This window comes from Patagioenas fasciata, chromosome 7, assembly GCF_037038585.1.
Source record: "Patagioenas fasciata isolate bPatFas1 chromosome 7, bPatFas1.hap1, whole genome shotgun sequence".
In the NCBI taxonomy this organism is placed as follows: Eukaryota; Metazoa; Chordata; class Aves; order Columbiformes; family Columbidae; genus Patagioenas; species Patagioenas fasciata.
Genome location: NC_092526.1, coordinates 13,993,380 through 14,012,604, shown reverse-complemented (window position 1 = coordinate 14,012,604; position 19,225 = coordinate 13,993,380). Strand labels below are relative to the sequence as shown.

Genomic DNA, 19,225 nt, shown 5'->3' with positions numbered 1-19,225 from the left:
CCTGCAGCCTGTGTGAAGGCAGGGAGTGTAACTAAATGAATGTATGTGCAGAAGCAGGACTTCTGCACGTCAGCTGAAAAGGGAAGGCACAAGGTGTCTGCAGGTGAGATGTGAAGCACTGCTTTGCTACTGTCTCCCATTGCCAAGGCCACAAAGAAGAGGTAGGAAAAGTAACCACTGTCTCTGTGTTCCCTGGCATCTGTTACTGTGATAAGAGTTGATCAGGCTACCGTGTATTTAGTATGAGCATATGTATGTGTGTAAGTGTGCATTTAGTAGCTGGTTCTTGATGGCACAGTGTGTGCCGCATTAACGTGGCATGAACCCCGTTTGTAGAGTACAATCCCGTGCCCTCGGGTTGCTGCCCTGCTCATCAAGCAGCGCCCGCAGAGACGCGGTTGTTTGCTCTCCTCCTCCTTCGCAGCCGCTCGCACGGAGCCCCGCGGCCCGCAGGCTCGGTCCGCTCCCGCTCAGCCACCACACCCCCGGGGTGCCGGGCGGGGAGAGGCGCGGGACAGGCCACCCCGCCGCTTGGGCGGCTTAAGGTGCCGCCGGCGCGGTCCACCTTAACGCGGCGGCGGCTGCGGCGGCGGACGGGCCCATTGCCGCGCCGGGGGTCAGCGGGCCCGTGGTTCCCCGGGCGCCGCTCCGCCGTCCCGCGCCCGCCGGAGAGCGGCACAAAAATGAGTTAAAAGTGAGAAATACGTCGCCGTCACCGAGCCGCGGGTGATGGCGGGTCTCGGCTGCAGCCGAGAAACCCCGGCCGGCGGCACCCGACCCGGCCCCCGGTGGCGGGGCCGGGCTATTTATAGCAGCCGCCGCGGCGATATAAGGGATGGCCGGGTGCGGGCTCCCCTGCCGTGGCCGCCGGGGCGGGAGCGGGCGGGGTTGGGGCCGGCGGCGGTACCCGGCCGCCTCTCGGCGGGCATGGGCTGGCGCTGAGGGCGCGGCCTCGGCCGCCGGGGTGAGCGGGGCTGCGGGGAGAGGGGTTGGAGGGCTCGAAGCTGGGTGGTGCTTACACCAGGGGAAAAAGCAAAACACAAGCAATAAATCGCAGCTTCTTTCGCTTCTCTCCCCAGGAAGAGAGGGGGTGCGGGATGGCTCCGCGAGGAGTTACGGCGCTCCACGCGTGAAAAGCCCGGGGGAGGGGTGGGATCACTGTGACAGCCCCCAGTAACGGTGGCGGGGCTTTGCCCTCTCTCCTTCTGTCTTCCCCCAGTAATTCTGCTGAAATGCCGTGCCCCGCTCGGGCATGAGGGCACCCCGCCAGCAGGAGCGCTCCCCGGGCACCGCCGCTTTCCCTGCCCGCAGCTCCGTGTCGGGAAGAAAAAAGGGCTGTCGCCGCCGAGCTGCAGCTCTCAACAACGCCAGACGCCGGGCTTGGGACAGGACGGTACGGTGGCTTTGTGGCGCGGGTCTCGGTGGGCTGTCGGTGTCCGGTGGGGGGTCCTGTCCTTGCCTGCCGAACACTTGAAAACGGACCGTGTAAAGCGATGGTTGGACCGCCGTGGATCTCAGGTCTTCATCTGGGGGTGTGGGGGAGAAGAGGGGGTCACTCTGAGTTACATTGTGTAATGAAAGATATTTAGAAGTAGAGGGTTTGTTGGATTTTTGTTGTGTTGGGGGGTTCCCCGCACCGCCCCAGCAGATTCAGAGCCGTGCTAGTCTCTCACTCTCCTACTCCATTCGAGTTCTATTCTGCGTGTCACAAGTTTTGTTATCGTGCATTTAAAGCTGCCCTTGGGCTACTAACTGCTTTGTGAAAGCTTTCAAATTCATGTGTTTGAGTTATTTGCTAGATTTCTAGAAGATATAGATGCTATCTTCAATTCCAAAGAAACAAGGAGAGGTACTTTTTTTTTCTGCTCTTACATTTTCTCTGCTTAAGAAAATGGACTGAACGACAGCTCAAGGGCAAGGAATTTTCAGCTCTTGTGCTTGGGATTGCTGAGGATTAGAAAGAAAATTTGTAACTTTTTTTTTTTTTTCTAAACGGTTCAAAAGCCTTAGAAACAGTGTTTAGAAAACCCTGCTTCCCAGGCAGAGAACAAGAAAAAGCCATGCTGGCTGCAGGTTGAGCAAGTTAAGAGTTAGACTTTGGGTGGACCAGTCTCAGGACCCTATACTTGACTGCTCTAGTAACTTTGCCTGTCAAGCTGATGACTTTTTCCAACAAATTGGGACTTTACACTGTGGCGGTCTGGGATAGAGGCTGGTGTTTTATTAGAAGAGCAAAGTGCGCAGCGGAGTCCTGACACCCATGTGAGGCTTTCCCTCAGCACAGGTAATTGCAGTGCTTATGCACACATCAGCTGGCACTTTTCTACATTAGTTGCCTGATGTTACGGAAGTGTGAAAATCTAAGCCACCAATTCCTTAAGTTATCTAACTTCAGATTTTTGTGACAGGCTTAGAGGGATGGTATTGATTGGAAATGTTCTATTTATGTCTTACCTGGAAGCTGTTGTTTGTACGATAGTTGGTACTAAGAAAAAGCGCACCAACTTTATAGTCATACCTGGATATAGATGTGCTTTCTGAATTTTCGCTATGAGATTACCTAGTTAGCTCAGGCCATTTCTGCACAAGAAAGGTGCATTTCAAAGGCCTAAGGCTGCATGGGTCAGCTCATTATTTTTCTTCATGAAAGGTGCCTGTCTGTTGCTCTGAATCTGTTAGGGTCATTCCAAAAATTTGGTGTATTAATTTAGAAAAAAAATAGGAGAATATAAGATAGAGAACAAGGGTGTGGCAGGGAAATTATGAAGCAATAGCTTGAAAAAAAAAAAAAAAGTTTGATAGTATAGCTTTAGACTGCCTAATAAAGATAAGATTTCTTTCTGTGTACTTGAGCCTGAAAATACAATACTGACAGCATCTCTTCAGAAATAATAGCGTATACAGAAAAATAGGTATTCTTCGTGTTATAGTTCTGCATCAGTTTTTTTTTTACTTTCTTTGATATTACTTCTCCATTTCAGGAGATAACCCACATGATAAGAGTGCATAGCCCAGATTGCAGGGGGCCAAGCACCCCACTTGCGTGACTCCTCAATCAGAGCAGCTGCACCAGGGTCAGAGCTGGCCCAGCATCTGTTTTCAGATATTATTTGAAAGGCAGTTTCAATTTATTGAAGTTTTTGGTGGGTTTTTTCACAAGCTCAAGAGTTTTTGCAGGGGAACTAAGAATTACAGAAACAAAGCTTGCCTTCTTCGTGGGGATTTTTTGGTGTTAGGTTGGGTGGTTTTTTTCTTAAACTGAGAGGCTAACAAAAAGGAGGACTAAAACTCTATAATCTGGCAATTATAAAGTATTTCTTTCCTCTCCCCATACACTTTTTGGGGCTCAGGGATACCTGCTGGCATTTGGGGACTGGAAGGAGGAAGACAAGTCCTGTAAATGGGCTGGTGGTGTAATTGGCAAAGTAGTACATGAGGGCAATGTAAGGACAAGTGAATATAGGACAAATGAATCTGATGAATCATTATTGTTGACATCGTGCTGTGGTTCCTTAGTGCTCCTCTTTAACTGCGGGCAGAAACGGTGTCCTGTGCCCAAACCCGCATGACCCTTTAGCTTCCACTGCATGTTGTTTCATTGTTGAGACCATCAGGGCAGAAACTCTTCTCCTTTCTGCTCTTAATTCTAGAGAGCTCCTTGAGGAAAGCTGTTTGGTTTCGCTCATTTCTGCCCTTTCCATTTAATCTTCCCGCTTCGAGTGTGAAATTTCTTTGTGGCTGGATTCAAGCCAAGACTTTCTACCTACCTGCCCCTGGTTGCTGAACGGGGCATCCCTGCTCACCTGCTGGGTACAGGCGAGTCAATTCACTAGGACGACTCAGTCTGCCCTATGGAAGTTTTAGGCTCCAGACTTCACTGGACCAGTCTGTAGTTGGTTTTTCCTGGTTTGTTTGCTTTGCACTGCTTCTGCGATGCTGTCACTCCTGGTGGCTCCTTGCTCCAACATCGCTAAGCCTCCGAAGCCTGTGCAGGGGCTGTGGGGCGGCGTGATGTCCCTGCACACAGGACCTGCCCTTGCCTCAGCATTGCAACTTCTCCTTGTCTGTGCATCCCTTTACCTCTCTTACCTGCGGGGGTGGGAGGGATTGTACCTCAGCATGGTGCAAGCCTTTGACACAGAGGACACTCCAGGTTCTGGAGATGGAGAATGTTGACATGAAACCACAAGAATGAAGAGGCAGAAGAGACTGGTGTTTGCATAAGTTTTCACTGTCATAAATCAGTAGATCAGGGTTGAGGGGAAAGATTCAATATGGAAAATATGGAATTTATTTTCAGGCTTCCAAGACAGTGCTATAGACAGGGCTGAGGAAGAAGAGTGGTGTTAAAAGATACGCAACTGTGCCTTGAAAGTGACCTTTCAAAGATTAATGATATTTTTCTTGGTGTCTGAAGCACCCAAGTTTAATGAAGCATAAAGCAGAATGGGTTTGGAGGGTTTGATCCAAGTGAAAACAGAATGAGCGTGGGACTGGCAGATGGGAGGAACGTTAGCCCACCCCTTGGTGGAGTTACTGCTTCTTTCTCTGTTGTTGCCTGCAGAGGGACTTGCCAGAAGATAGGCGGTGGGGAGGGCAGTGCAGCCTTCCTGTTCTGCTTGAATGTCACTGGCTCTATTTTTCCTCATGGGGGGAAATGAAGGTCCAGTGCTCCAGTGGGTCACATCCTGGATGTTTGTATCCATTGTAAATCTAGAGCAAGCCTATCAACTTCAGTAACATCTGCAATAAGCCATGACTGTCTGTTTCTGAACAGAGAGGAGAAATGAACAGCTGTGACTTTCAGATGCTGAATTTCTTGGCATACTTATTTTTTTGAGATTTATGACTCTTGTTCTCTGTTTGAGAATGTAGAGGAACAATTGCTGATGCATGCATGCATGGATATGTGAGAAAATGTCAGCAGAGGAGTAATATGTATGGAAATCTTGCATAGAGATATGGCAAACTGGCCACCTGTTCTTAGATAATGAAATAATTATAGAAAAATTTGTCTCCTGAAAGAATGCTTGAGGGAAGAGGTGGGGGCAGGACTGGGGGAGGTTAACAATAGTACTTAAGGTGCTTATGGTACTTATTACTGACTGTCCTGCTAATTTTACAGCCTCAGACAATACTTTTCCAGTAAGTGGAGGTTAGTGCTGCACGGAAATATCGGTTTAATCAGAGAGCAGTCCAGTGGCTGAAGAGGTGGGAAACCTGGCTCCAGGTACCTTCTCTATCACAGGCTGCCTTTGGGAGGGCAGACTAACATCAGTAACTCTTAACCCACAACTGAATCTGCCTCTCATTGAGCCCGCTTTTCTTCTTTCTAAAATGGCATAGTAGAAGTTTCTTCTTTGTTGAGTGTGTTGAGAACATAAATACAGCAAATGCCGAGATACTTCAGAAGGCATCTAGGTATTCGAGATGCTGTGGGATTAGATTCCCCTTCTTGTTGCTTCTCTTCTGACAATTGACCAGCAGAATTGGTCAATGATTCTACAAATGAGGTATTTTTATTCGTTTTTGACTAAATCCTGTTTGCCTCTGAGATTTTGCTGTTGGTGGACTTGAAATTAAAAGCTTGAACTACTTTCTTGTACTTTCTTCTACTACTACTAGAAAGGAAGTTTAAAAAGTGTGCCAACTCCCCTCTGCCTTCTGCCAGGTAACATAATACCTGCTTGCCTGCCAGCTCTTCTCTTTCTAAAGGTCTGCTCTGGAAAGAATATTGCACCAAATATGTAACTTTATGCAGTATGGTAAAATGAGTTATTCTTTCTTTATCCCTCTCAGCCCCCTCCACTGTCTAAGCCTTCTTAACTGCTGCAGATTCTACAGTTTCACACCAAGTCTCTCTTTTGAATGTGTAACAGTTCTCATTCCCATGTTAAGTTGCTAAACCTACCTGCAGCAAACGCTTCATTCCATGGAGGGGAAAATCTATGTATTTTCTCAAGTGCGGAGGAAATGCCCCCAAATGGTTTGCTGATCTCTGCTCTGTGTTTAGTTATTGCTTGGTCTCCCAGACAACTCCCAGCTGCATCTGCCTAGTTCTCAGTCTAGAGATAAGTGTCACTGAGGACTTCCTGGGCACTATTTTATTTCTGAATGGTGACTTGTAATGATCAAACATGGTAGGCCAGACCACACTACTGGTTTATTTAGTGGCTGGTATTAGTTCACAGAAGACCAAAGAGCTACTCCAAGTTTCCATCATCTCCAGTGAAAGTGAGTACAACTGCATCAGCTCACAGCCAGTTTCCGGTAAACCTGCTCCCTGGGCTATGGGTTGACCTCACCGAGTGTCTCCTGGGGTCAGGTCTGTTACTCTTGTTTGTGAAAATAAGTCTTGGTGTGCTTTCTGTTTTACTGGAGTGTAAATAAAGCAAGAAGGTCTTTCACTTACAAGCTCACTCATTGGCATATATTAGTAATGCTCATCAGCTTTTGACTGGAACCTTGATGGCATAATTACTCTAAAAAGGTAACATATTCAAAACTACCTGTGTGACTTTGGGAGTTGGATTCCTAAGAGTCTTAGTCATTATTTTAAACAGGAATCAGCTTTTTAAGCCCCACATACTCCTGGAAGTTTTAAGAAAAGGCTTCTGTTATCATGTCTTTAAAATGACAGTTTCTAGGATGAGAGTGGCAGCTCTGCCACTCATTTCAGATATTTAATAAGGAGGTTGAGAAAAGTATTAGAAAAATACTGTGGAAAATAGATTCTCATCAATAATCTTACTGGAGAGTTCCAAAATGTGAAAATGTCTATTCTTCAGTAACCTGACAGCAGGATGGATGTGAACATGTATTTTCAGCTATGTCTTTAGGACAGAGAGGAGGATGACTGATGTCTCGGCCATCACTGTAGACAGAGCAAAACATACATTTCTCCAGACACCATCTGGTGCACTGAATTCAAACAACTTGTGACTGGAATATTTTGAGTCACCAGGGCAAACATGGTTATCACAAGGAACAGATAAACTAAGAAAGGAGTCTTGCATACCTTAGTATTTATGTTTGTATAGGTAAGACTAATTTGCTATCAATCTTAGGTTTCTTTTTGAGCAGTGATGGATAATTCTTGGTACTCGTACAATTTTTAAAGCATTCCTGTAACACTTGTAATGCAAAATCTGTTTATTTTGTAACATACCTGCAAGATAGGGACCTACTATTTATCTCGCTTGTACAGCTGGGGAACTGGAATATTCAGTAAAGCTAAACAAAGCACACAGGATCACGCAGGGAAGTCTGGAGCAGGACAGGCAGGAGGGTGCTGAAACCAGGTCTCAATTCCTATGAAAACCGTCAAGCTCTGGTGCATGTTCTTCCCATCAGGTTCCTTCTCAGTGCTTCTGAGGGAGCTTAGGGCATTTCTTTGGCTAGACAAGGTGGGATTTGGCCTTTCTAATGAAGAAAGCAAAGTGTGTTGATGGAGAGAGGAAGATGATGTATGTCAGAGGGGAAGATGGAGAATACGAAGCATCCCCCAGCTAGAGATGCCAACACCACTTCTTCAGCAAACTCGTCTTCTCCCATACTGACACAGGCTGCTTCACAGCTACTGAAAATCCACTCCTCTGGCCAAATCCCTGCTTTTCCTGTGCCCAGAGCCAGCTCTGCTCTTTTTTATAAAGTTGATGTAAGTGGCTGGGTTGATGATGAAGCCTTCTGCCCAGCTGCTGGCTCCACATCTGCTGCCACCACGCTGTGTCTCTGTGCTGCCTGGGCTCCCTAGCAGAGTGGAGCTGCCTTCGCTCCATCCCAGCCTCGTGAGGGGCACCAGTCTTTTGGGCTTGGGGGACAAAGCTGTCGCAGAGTTGGCAGGGGGAATTTTTTTTGTTTGGTTGCATAGTAAACAGTAACAATATGAGTTTTATTGCTCAGAATATATCCACATTTATAGGATGCTATATTTAAAAGGGAGAAAAAATGAGTCATGGGGAGCTATGCTAATGTGAAGTATTTATGTCTACCTCTTGTGAGGCTGTAGGCAGCGGGAGCTGACCAACACTCTTGTGAAGTGTCTGGAGGATTTACGGATCAAACTAAAGCCCACTGAAGTCAGCTGTAAGTCATGCTGTGCCTCGTTTGTGGCCTGTATGGTATACCTTTTGCTGGATACAGTGAAATATTCTTCATGAAAAACCTGGAAGTGCTCAATGCTGTCAGCTTCCCTGGGCTTGGTGCAGAGCTGCAACAGGGATCTCACCCTCTCCGCAGTTACTGCTCCACTGCTGGAGAGTCACACCTGGCTGGCAGCTGGGAGGGATGTCCCTGTGCCTCTCAGGCCGTGCCTGCAGCTTCATGTGAGCTGGTACCTGCACCCTGAGTGGGAGCAGATGGAGCCTGGGCACCTCTCAGCCTCTGCCTGCACCTCTACAAGAGCTGGAGTCCCAAAGCTTGATCCTGAGTGTCTCTTCCAACCAAAATGATTCTATTATGATTCGATGAAGAGAAGTAAGTCAGGGTCTGCTGTAGTACAAGCTGCTAGAGCTCTTCTTCAGAGCCTGCTAGGGACATAGGGATGCCAGGGTTTGGATGCTTTCGTCTGTGGCATGTCTTCACAGTAATTCAGTTGGCTTGCACTTGATTATGAAGAGCAAGTGTCAGTTTTTGTTAGAATTTTTTTAATTTAAAGTTTCTTACTGAGATAGCATTCTGTTTAAGAGTACCAGTGAATTCAGCTTTCCAAGTGTCTGCTTGCCACCGTGGCTCAGCTCCAGTCACAGGGAGATGAAGGACAGGGACTGGGATTCACTGCTGGGCGGGTCAAGAACAGAGGATGGAGATAACTCACGGTAAACAAACCCAGACAGTGTGGTGTGCCCAGAAATGCAGATTTGGTAACAACAGATGCTCTGCAGCTCCTCTGTTTTGCTCACTTAGTTGAGAGGAAGAGTTTTCAAAGTGAGCAGAAAATAATTATTAAAGTGAAGCCTTTGGGTTTAGTGGGCTGTTTGTTCTGTTTTGTTGTGGTTTTGGGTTGGTTTGTTTGTTTATTTTTAAGAATTGGTCATATCAGTATGAAAATGAATATGTTTAAGCTTCCTTCAATATATTTTTGAGGGGCGCACTGGAAAAGAGAAAAGGCTGTAATTGGATAAGGTTGGTTCTGGTTTGTGAAAACAAATACATGCTCATCTTGAAAATGTGAGAGGGATTGAAAAGCTTTTGAATGCAGATCTCTTATTTGCATTGCAGGAAGCACAAAGCCTAATGGTGAGTCTGAGATACAATAGCTGCAACAAAGACCCACCCAACCCAATTTAAAAGGATGTTAATGGACACTGGTGCAGTGTGAAGCCCATCCGTTTTTTTCTTGAACTGGTTTTCCCACTTAAAGAGCTACTAAAACATCCACTGTAGCACGTCTCCAGGCACCTGATCATCCAAAAAAGCATTTAGAGGATTTTGTTCTCTTAAGTTTGTGAGCCTGTGTAGAAGCTCTTTACCAGTTGGTTGTTGTGACATAGAAAGACTCCAAAAAGGTATGAAATGACAAAAAGTAACAAGATGCAGGTGGAATTTAATCTTTCAGGCACATCCAGACATTGTTATCGGCTCTGTCATCTGTACTTAACATACCCAAATAGCTCTTGAGTGGTCTGCATAGACAGCTGGCAATTTAGTAGAGATAGTGGTCTTCAGAAAATAGTATGTAGTTGATGTCTTGTGTAATACTTGGCATGGAAGTATTAGTGCCACCACTGTTAAGTACAAGACTTGCTGGGTAGGGGGATATCTATCTATAAAGTAGGAGTCATAGGGAAGAAGTTATTCGGTACCCAGCCCTCAATCCCAGAAACAGTCATCAAGGGCATTCACAGAGCTTGTTTTGTGGGATGTTGAACTGGGAAGAGGAAGATCACTGAAGGAATCCCTTCAGCTCAGGAGTGCTCACTGACAAACTGCAGGCTGGGGGTTGATATGATGGCTGCTGGCATTTGGTGGGGACAAAAGTCCCTAGCTAACCTTGGAGAAGGAGGAGGAGAAGACATGCCCCAGTGTTCTGGCAAAACCCCAAGCTGTTGTGAGTTGTTTTTGTGAAACAACAGTGCAGCATGAAGTGTTGCCTCTGTAGCTCTCAGAGCAGCACGTGATCTTGCTGTTAGGTACCTGCCTAGCCACAGGTCTACATCTGACATAACCATCCTTGGAGAACAACGCAGGTATTGCCTGAGCCCATCCTGTGCATGCCCTTCTTCACTTCTACCTGAAGAGGCCTTGGTAATAGCTGGTGTGGGATTGTAGCACTGGATTAAAAGTCTGAAGGTTACAACAAGCCATACCAAGGAAATGGACTTGAATGAGTACTTGCAGCTCTGCCCTCAGAAAACATTTTGTAGCTCAAGGGTGGAGCACTTGGAGAAAAGACTTCTCTGTTTCCTCCACATGCTGTGGATGCTTTCAAATTAAATCTCCAAACAGGCAAAATAGCAGGCATGAGGAGCTGAGCAGACCATTTGCTTTTCTTGAGGTTTGGTCTGGTCTGAAAACATACTGGATTCTGTGTTAAAATGCTCTGCTGAGCATAATTTCCTCTGTGGATTCTGCAGAATGGCCCCATGTGGCACAGAGATGCTGGTAAGATGCTGCATCACCCCTGTCCTGTGAGCAGCGACTGTTTTGTTACATGAGATTTACCTGTGGAGTGTCAAGTCTGTCTTCAAAAGTTTGACTTGGAGTGAACACCCATGGAACATGAAAAGCCTTACATGATAATCACCAAAGTTAACTAAGGGATTGTATGGTTTCTTATTCTCTTTACCATGTAGCAAGTCTGTTTAATTAAGCATCTGGGATTTGAATTATTAAATAATGGAACAATTTCAATATACTTTTCTGTTGGTAAAGATCTCCAGCAACCTATTTTTAATCCTTGGATTTTTAAATTATGAGCTTCAGAAAGTCTTTGAACCTCAGGAGGATGACTTACTGGATCTGGGAGGGCAGAGAAATACAACTCTTTTTCTAAGGTCTCCTGAGCACAGCAAGTCACTCCCTGTTGTTTACATACCAGCCTCACAAGAATATGGGAATAAATGTTAGGTTGTTGAAGCAAAGCAGAAAAATCCTGTTTTCAGGCTATCCTCCATTAAAGCATCTGTTTGGTTTTTGTGCAGCATAAGAATAAATCCTTTTGCTGCACAAAACACTGGGAGCAATTCTCTGGTTTGGAAGTCAATTTGCCTCATCTCTTTGGGGGGAAGAAAAAAATGTAGAAAAATAAAAGTAGTTGTGATTTGCCTGAGCCTGGGAAGGGTTACAAAGAGGTGGTTGGGTCTGCCTGAGAGGTGGAAGGGACAAAGAGGAGTCATCTGGCTAAAATGGTGAAGAGTTGCTGAACTCAGGCAGCGAGTGGGAGTCTGGCACCTTGGAGGCAGTGAACAAGGAGCTGGGTCAGGAGGTGAGGAGGTGCCTGGTAGCCTCTGTGGTGGGGCAGAGGGTCCTCGCAGGCAAACGGAGGTGAGGGACTTGCTGACGAAGCCTCTTGGCCCTGACAAGCTCCCGAAATGCCTTCCAACCTCATTCTCTGGCTCCCCAAGCCCTCCTGACCCCAGGCAGTGTGTTCTCGCTCCTGTTTGAGACCGGTGCACTTCAAAAGTCTTATCGAGCCGTGGGGTGGGTGGACATGGTGGGTGGAGCTGATGACCCAAAATATCATTTCCCCATCGTGAGGCTGGGCGTATACCAAACTTGTGTCTCTGTGTGGTAAAAGAACATGAACCAAAAGTGCTGAGAGATGCAGTGGTTAAATTGAAACATGCTGTGGCAAGATGAAAGTAATCTTGTCCCTTACCAACCCTTAATGCTTTGGGGCTTTTTTTTTTTATTTCCCAAGTGGCTGCAATCCATTCCGTCTCTATCTGTGCTTTTAATAGAGAGAATTTTGTATGCAGAAACATGTCAAGACACCACCAGGGTAAACCATCCAATGTTGTGTTATAGCTCACAAGGTTAAGATAAAACGTGAGGGTATCTATGGTTGTCTTCAGGTTCAAATTTTATTTTTGCAGTGTTTTTTAATATACTGAAGCATATGAAAAAGACCCCTATGTGGAGCCAATGTCCCTTAAGGAAAACTCAGCCGTTCAAAGAATGGCCAAATCTAAATTTCTTGTCTTTTTGTGAGTCCGATATTTAAAATATGAGAGATGTACCTGAGTTGCCAAGACTAAGGCTAGCATCTCTTTTCGTGGTGTTTAAAAATAATGGCACTATACAGGCATAGGAATGGCATATGAGATGTACCATGAGGTCAGAGCAACACAATGCTGCATCCCACTATTTTTGAGGAAAGACCTTGATGTCTTGACTCTGTTGTGACTTCACAGTAGGATAGCTGTACTTCACAACCATGTGGTGGATGGAAGAAAAAAAACCAGATCTTCCTGGGCTCTAATGGTAAGAGCATAAATATCTTTTTGAACCTACTCAGCCAAGGTGTGTAGGGGATTGAAACTCAGGAGAATCTGAGCAAGGAAACCTGTTCAGACAGGACATCAGAGTAATTGAACCAAAACAATGCTCTGGAAGAACTAATCAAGGACCAGGGTTTTTTCTTTGAAAGCATCTCTTGACTTAACCTCTGGAGTCTAGACTCAGAAACTTTGTCCAGTTACTTTGCTTTGTTCAGTTCAGTTTGTGTGTGTTCTTACCTGTAAAACAACCCTTCCTATTGCCTGGGTGAAGCAGAGGTCCAGAATCCCTGTGGGAGCCAACATTCTGTACTAATGCATGTAGAACCACTCACACTTAAGGAAAAACCTCAATAAATGTTGAGAAATGTGGTAATCTTTGTGTTTAACCAATGTTTTATCCTCTAGATAAACATAAGGACTCATCAGAGGTCCTTATCCTCCCCTCTGCCAATACCACATGGTGTGTTTGTTGTCCACATCATTGCAGGGATGGAGCTCCTGGGTGGGTTGGGTGTAGCCCAGCACATCTCCTCATCCCTGTGGAACAGCATCCCCTCAGGGAATATGACTGCACGGTTTCTAGAAATCTGTTAGTGCCAGCCCAATGATTAAACAGAAGGCATCATGTTTGGCGTGGGTCACTGGGAGGCTGAGTACCTTCAAGGCTGAACTTCTGAAATTATTATAACTGTGTGTGGTGCGTTTCTTCCATGTGAATGCTAGTGCCAGTTTATAGGGCAAAAGCATAAGTTGTTATTGTTTGTTGTGTGTGAAAAATGCTTTGTGGCAGTGGCAGCGGAGGGTCTGCCTCTCCTTTGTCCTTTAACTGGGGAGAGACTCTGATGTTGCTTTTTCTTTTATTTCTTCTTTTTTTTTCTCAAATGGTAGTTGATTTTTGAGGGGGTTTGTCTTTTCCTGAAGTTGTGAGTTTCTGATGTGATGCACAGAGGTGGGTGGTGGTGGTTGGAGCCTTGCTGTTGCCTCGTTCATTGGAGGTGCTTCACGAGAGTACAAAACGCTTTTGAGGTATGATTTGCCATAGCATGCTAATGCAGCAAAGTGCTGTAGACTCACTTGCTGGCACTGTTTAAATCCATAATGCAGCACCACCTGCCAAACCACGGGGCATAATGGAAGTGTTAATGAATGTACATATATACCCTCCCACGCTGCTGCAAGTTGAATGAGTTAAAAGCTGAGGCATAGGGTGTAGGCTGAGCATAGAAGGAAGAGGCCTAGAATATCCTGATGCAGGTCTGTGCCGAAACTGGAGGGTGAGGGGTGGCCACAGGCATCTGAAGTTGGGTCAACTAACCCACAGGGTGTTTTCAAAGATGTGTTGATTTTTGGCTGCTGCTCTCTGATATATGGAAACATCTACTCATGACATCTGAGAAGAAACTTGAGCATCCAAAAGCAAAGCCACAGGTACTAAGCAGCACCAGCTGGGACCCCAGTAAATCTTTTCCAAATGAGTGTCCTCGTGGGATGCCTCTCTCCAGTGCTGACAGGGTGAATGCACTCCATGGAGGGAGGACTTGAGTCATGCTTGGGTAAACTCTGTTCCTGAAGGGCGGTTTGGCCAGTGTCCCGCTGGTTTGAGTGTCAAGGTGTGTGTTTGCCATCGGGAAGGCTTGCCCAGGCTGGCAGGGAGAAGGAGGAGAGCAGCAGGGAGGGAGCAGGCAGCCACACAGCTTACCAAAGTGAAGGGCTGAGAAGAGGTGTCGGGGCTGCCCTGGCACGTGGCTGGGATACTGGTGGTGTACGTGTACCCTGTCCTCAGATGGGATCGTGGGGATGCTGTGGTCTCATGAAGATGTGGGTTACCGTGACTGGGGCGGAGCAGGGGCCATGCAGCCCCCTTCCTTCTCCTCATTCCAGTACCTGGCCCCAAGCTCTCCCCACACTCCTCTTTCAGACAAGCCCATTGGATTTGCCAAGTACGGAGTCACCTCCCCAGCATGTTGTACGTAAATAAGAGGCACGTGCTCTTGGCAGACACTCTAACAAGCCTGGAAAAAATGACTGTTAGGGGTCCTGGGCCAGTGATGAGATCTTGGAGTCTTCCAAGTTGCAGAGTAATGACACAGGCCTGGGAAATGCCTGGAAAATAGCCTCCCACATCATTCTGGGATGTAGAGTCTACCTAAAATTTGCCAGGTGCCTGTCTGAGTAAACTTGGAAGATGGTATTTGTGTAAGCCTGGAAGATGGCTGTTCCTTCATCTTCTGAAGTCCATGCTAGCAAAGCTCTACTAGAGCTCCAGCATTACAGACTAGAACTCTCTGCACTGTTCTTTGCCTGTAGGTGAGTACTACATGAGCTGTGGGGAACCAGGAGGACTGTCCTCAACCCATCAACCTGGGAAAATTGGCAGAGTCCTACAAGCCTGCCCGGTGACCTGGGATGTAGAAGTGTTGTAGAAACATCTGTGCTGCTCCGTAGCTCACAGATAATTCCAAGGAGTGGTGATGCAGAGAGGGAATGAGCAATCTGTCTGTTCTTCCATAGGATATGGACAGCAATAGTCTTTTTGCCTACAGAGGACATAGTCATGAGGCAAGTTTTGGAGAAGATTTGCAGTAGAGCACAGATTTTGGAAACAGCCTGAAGATCCCCACTCTTCTCACCCTCCTCCATCTGCCCCAAGAGAGGGAGCATCAGCCTGAGACTTGATGGGATTCACCCGTCTCTGCATGGAAATGCTGTTACCAGGGACTTTCACAGGCTTCAGCTCTTTACAGCTACCTGGAGATGCAAAGTGTGTTTGCCAGCAGGGAAGGGAGTCTTTAAAAAGCCATTTACATCCTGAAAGACATCCAGTAGCAACACTGGATATGTAAAAAGCATTAAATACCGAATTGAGCCTGACTGGAAGACAAACTTGGAGCGAAATGCGTTGATTGATTCGCGGGAGGGTGACTGGAATGAGATGGCCCTGTACTCTTTCTATCCATAAACCATCTCCAAAGCATCCATAGGTACCATGAAGTCTGTGAGCTAGCTCAGCCATGCTTGCTCTGTGCATGGCACAATGTCCATAAGACCATAGCGCAATGAGCCATCAAGGAGCTGGGTGGCCCGTAGGTGCACAGTATGGTCAGGGTACTATTGAGCACGCCTTGTTTTGGCAGGGGGATGTGGGGCCCTGCTGTGGAAGGCAGGGTGGAGCCATGAGGATAGTCCATGCTGGGCAGTTCTTGGTGTTGCTCAGGATATGCCCCCCCAGCTCCAGACTGTGATGCACGAATTTGGCACCTGGACCTCTCTGCTAGCCCAGGGTGATGCTAGCGAAGTCCAGGAGGGCTGTGCCACGCACACCTGGCTGTGCCATGAACACCTGGCTGTGCCATGTACATCTGGCTGCATTGCCAGCAGTAAGGCCACGTGCAGGCAGCAGAGCATCTGGCTGCGAACAGGCCTGCCGCAGCTCTGGGCTATTGCTTTGGAAAGCTCGCTGAGCAGTGTAAGAGCAGCAAAACCACCCAGGGCAGTGGATTTGGGGTCTTTTCATTGGTGTGTCAGCAGGCTGGGATGTGGAAGAGGGAAGCTGCCCATTTCCAGGGATTGTACGAGCAGGAAGGGCAGCTATTGGAATTCAAAGCTGTTTCCTCCACTGTAAATTTGTTCTTGTGTTATCTCTGGCTGGGCAGGGCTGAGGAACATCTTGGCTATCTGATTGTTTGCTGGAGTATGTTTAGGTCAGCTTCATCAGTTCCATGATAACATAGGAGAGGCATTCCTGGCCTCACTAGCAAAGAATTTTTAAGAGTGATACAGGAATCTGTCTTGCCGCGATGTCTCCCGAGAGCTTTGAAAATAAATGAGTAAGGAAAGGGATGGTGGATTTAAACACACAAGAAGTGATGGAAGAAAAAGTAGTTGAGCCATCCTCTTCCTCAGCCTCCAGTCTAATGTGCAGAGATGCTCTCATTTAACACCTTGGCAAAAGGCTTGGATCAACCCTCAGTGGACACCCCTAAACTGGAAACCATACAGTTTGAATTGAGACCTGAGAAATATAGGTATGATCTCACGTAGCTGCTTTCTGGTTGCATATCTGGATTCTCCTACAAAACTGGTAGCAGCAGTGCTGTAGCTCTGCAGATGACCTAAATCTGACTTATTTGTTGTTTTTAATTAAAAAAATAATAATAATAATAATCTGGCTTTTGCATCTGAGTGTTGGCTTGTCAGAGTGACAGGAATCTTCTTACGTATTTTGAAAAGGGCACTACATCAGCAAGAGGAACAGGCTGAAGATTAATGGAGTTGTGGGAGGTGGAGGAGGAGTTGGGAGAGGGAAGCAGAGTTCGTTTTGGATGATATTTGTCAATATGATTGACTCATGCTGTGCTACATTTACACACAGATCAGGACATACGAAAAGCACATGCTTCCAAGTAAATATGAATGAGCCCCCAAGGCCGGCCTGGCCATGGGAAAGCTGCTGCTCAGTGCTACAGCACTGTCTCCTTCTTATCGCTTAAAGATTCACAACGGGGAGAGACAGGGGGCCGCCTACCATCCAAGCAATTTCCAGTGACGTGGTTTTTTATTATTATTATTTGTTCACACTATAATTCCATGTTTCCAGAAATAACTACCAAGTATTCATCAAGCAGCTACTGCCTTTAGCTGCCTTTTGTGTGAATCTCAAGTGTTTCATTACTCCCCCGGTGCGTTTTCTTTCTCTTACAGTAAATCTGAGCAGCATCTGTGCGATGAGGGAGGTGATATGATCTTGGCTTAAAAAGGAGAAAAGCTCTGGCTGGCACAGGAAGCCAGTGAGGAGTTCAGGGAGTGCAGCCTGAGGGGTACAAGCATCTTTCTGCACTGGAGGAGAATTCATGAGGCCACTTCCAGGACCTGCAGCTACATCACCCAAATTCAAAATCTAACCAGTTGCAACTCTTTATTGCTGAGCTGAGGATTTTATTTTTAAACAACAGTTGATTTATGACTTTTTTTTTTTCTCTTCTTTAGTAACAATCTGATAGTGCCTTGATCACTGCTTCAGAAGGAAATGCCTGTAATCTCCAGGGCAGGTCTTGCCAGGTGCTGGGTTCCATCAGATCTTCTGGAAGCTGATGGGAATTACAGGCATTCTCACCTGGCAGGATCCTCCTTATTAGAAAACCTCAGAGAGTTGAAATTTTGCTTTGTCTTCTAACATGACAGATCTCTTCTATGCTGACTTCCCACTGAAGACTTCCACGTGGCTCTGGTTTTGCTCATTGTATCCTTTTTCAGGCATTGACCAGCCAGGAAATCTGACAGACTGGATGAAACCTGCTAAGAGTTAATCAGCTTTATTAAATAAACAGTTGGCTGTGGTTGTTTATACATTTACAGGTCCTTTGGCTTTTAAAGGTTTGGGACATGGTTTTGCCTGTTTGAGGGAGAAATTCCTGAAGTTCATTTGGTCCTGTTCAGTGTGACTCAAGGGAGGACACTGCCTCCTAAAAGGGCATGTCCCATGTTTCAGGGGTTCTCAGTAGGTCCCGGTCTAAGGAATTGCCTGGATCACATAAGGTTGAACTATTTTGGTACCTGGTGAGCGTCTCTGGGTGTGTCTTGGCAGTTGTGTGGCTGCAGCCAGCAGTCTGCAAAGAGGAAGAGAGAGGGAAGTGTTCAGATCTTGCAGAGTTTCAGCCCTGGAGGCATTGCATGGAGCTGCTAATGCTTGCAAAGTGGCCCAGTAAAAGGGTGTAATTGAGTGAGCTGTGGCTAGAGGAAAAATTATTAATTGCAACTGTAGGAGTAGTTGGCAGCCTTAGTGGCTGATAGTCTTCTTTGGCCTTAGGTGAGGTTGGTGTCTTCAGCTACATAGAGCTCTGGCAGCACTTACGGGAAGAGCTATCTATGGACCAAAGCAAGCTGATGATAGACAAATTCCTTTGGCCATGGGCTGATGGAATTGATCAGCATACATTCATATTCCTACATATATGCTAAATCTCAGCCTATTGTTATAGCAGCCGCAGGCTCCCTGAAGTTGTCAGTTTTGGAGAGCAGCGGCAGAAGAGGACGGAGCTAGCTGGTGGTTCCCACGCAGACCCTGCTACAGCTTTTTCTTGAGGCTTCATAACAGAATTAAGCAATTTGTGTCGTGTTGCCATGGAAACTGTAAATCACTGTCATGCTGGACTTCTCTGTCAGGGAGCCAGTTCCTTTTAATTGCACCAACTTCCCCTGCAAATCCAGGGCTCGATTCTGAGCTCGTTTACCTGCTGTAATGGCTTTGCCATGGGAACTGTGCATCCAGGAGAGCAGAGCTGGAACCTGGGACAGGAGCACTTGCACATCAAATATCAAATAGCTGGGGTCGATTTTATTATTATGGTATGTGACCACACCTCTTCTCAGGTGAATAGAAATTATAATGATTTACACAAGCCAAGATCTGTCCCACTTGCATTCAGGGCAAGTTTTGCAACGAGGGTGGAGATTAGGTACACTGCCTATATGTTGTGGGGTTTGGTGGTCCAGTCACACAAACTAAGCTGAATTTCCCTGTCTTTGGTGTTTTTATATTACTTGGCTACTCCAAGGGGATGGCTCAGCTCTTCCACTCCACCCCCATGTCCAGACAAGTAAATATGGTTTTGGATAGTTTATTCTGCCTCCCTAAGAAATCCGTTTTCCAGGGGAGGCTCAGCCTCAGTGATACTCTTGGGTCAGCATTTCTCTTTTTTCCTTGCCATCTACCCAGAAGAACCACATTTCTGACTGTCTCAGCATTACTGTCTTATGCTGTCAGGACACAGATCTTACTGGTGTGG

The 19,225-nt window shown here is 46.5% G+C and overlaps 1 protein-coding gene across 4 annotated transcripts in view; it reads left to right on the top strand.

The window, feature by feature from the left end:
- The first annotated feature begins 676 nt into the window (after window positions 1–676).
- The window catches only part of MRAS (muscle RAS oncogene homolog), a 41,441-nt gene continuing 22,892 nt past the window's right edge, over window positions 677–19,225 (top strand). For 2 of the 4 annotated variants that reach the window (XM_065841334.2, XM_065841337.2), the window contains exons 1-2: window positions 824–964; window positions 1,220–1,393. The gene's annotated coding sequence lies outside the window, so the exon portion shown is untranslated. Of the gene's footprint in view, window positions 695–823; window positions 965–1,047; window positions 1,394–19,225 lie in introns of those variants that run through there. The other 2 variants (XM_065841338.2, XM_071810876.1) reach the window with 2 other exon arrangements.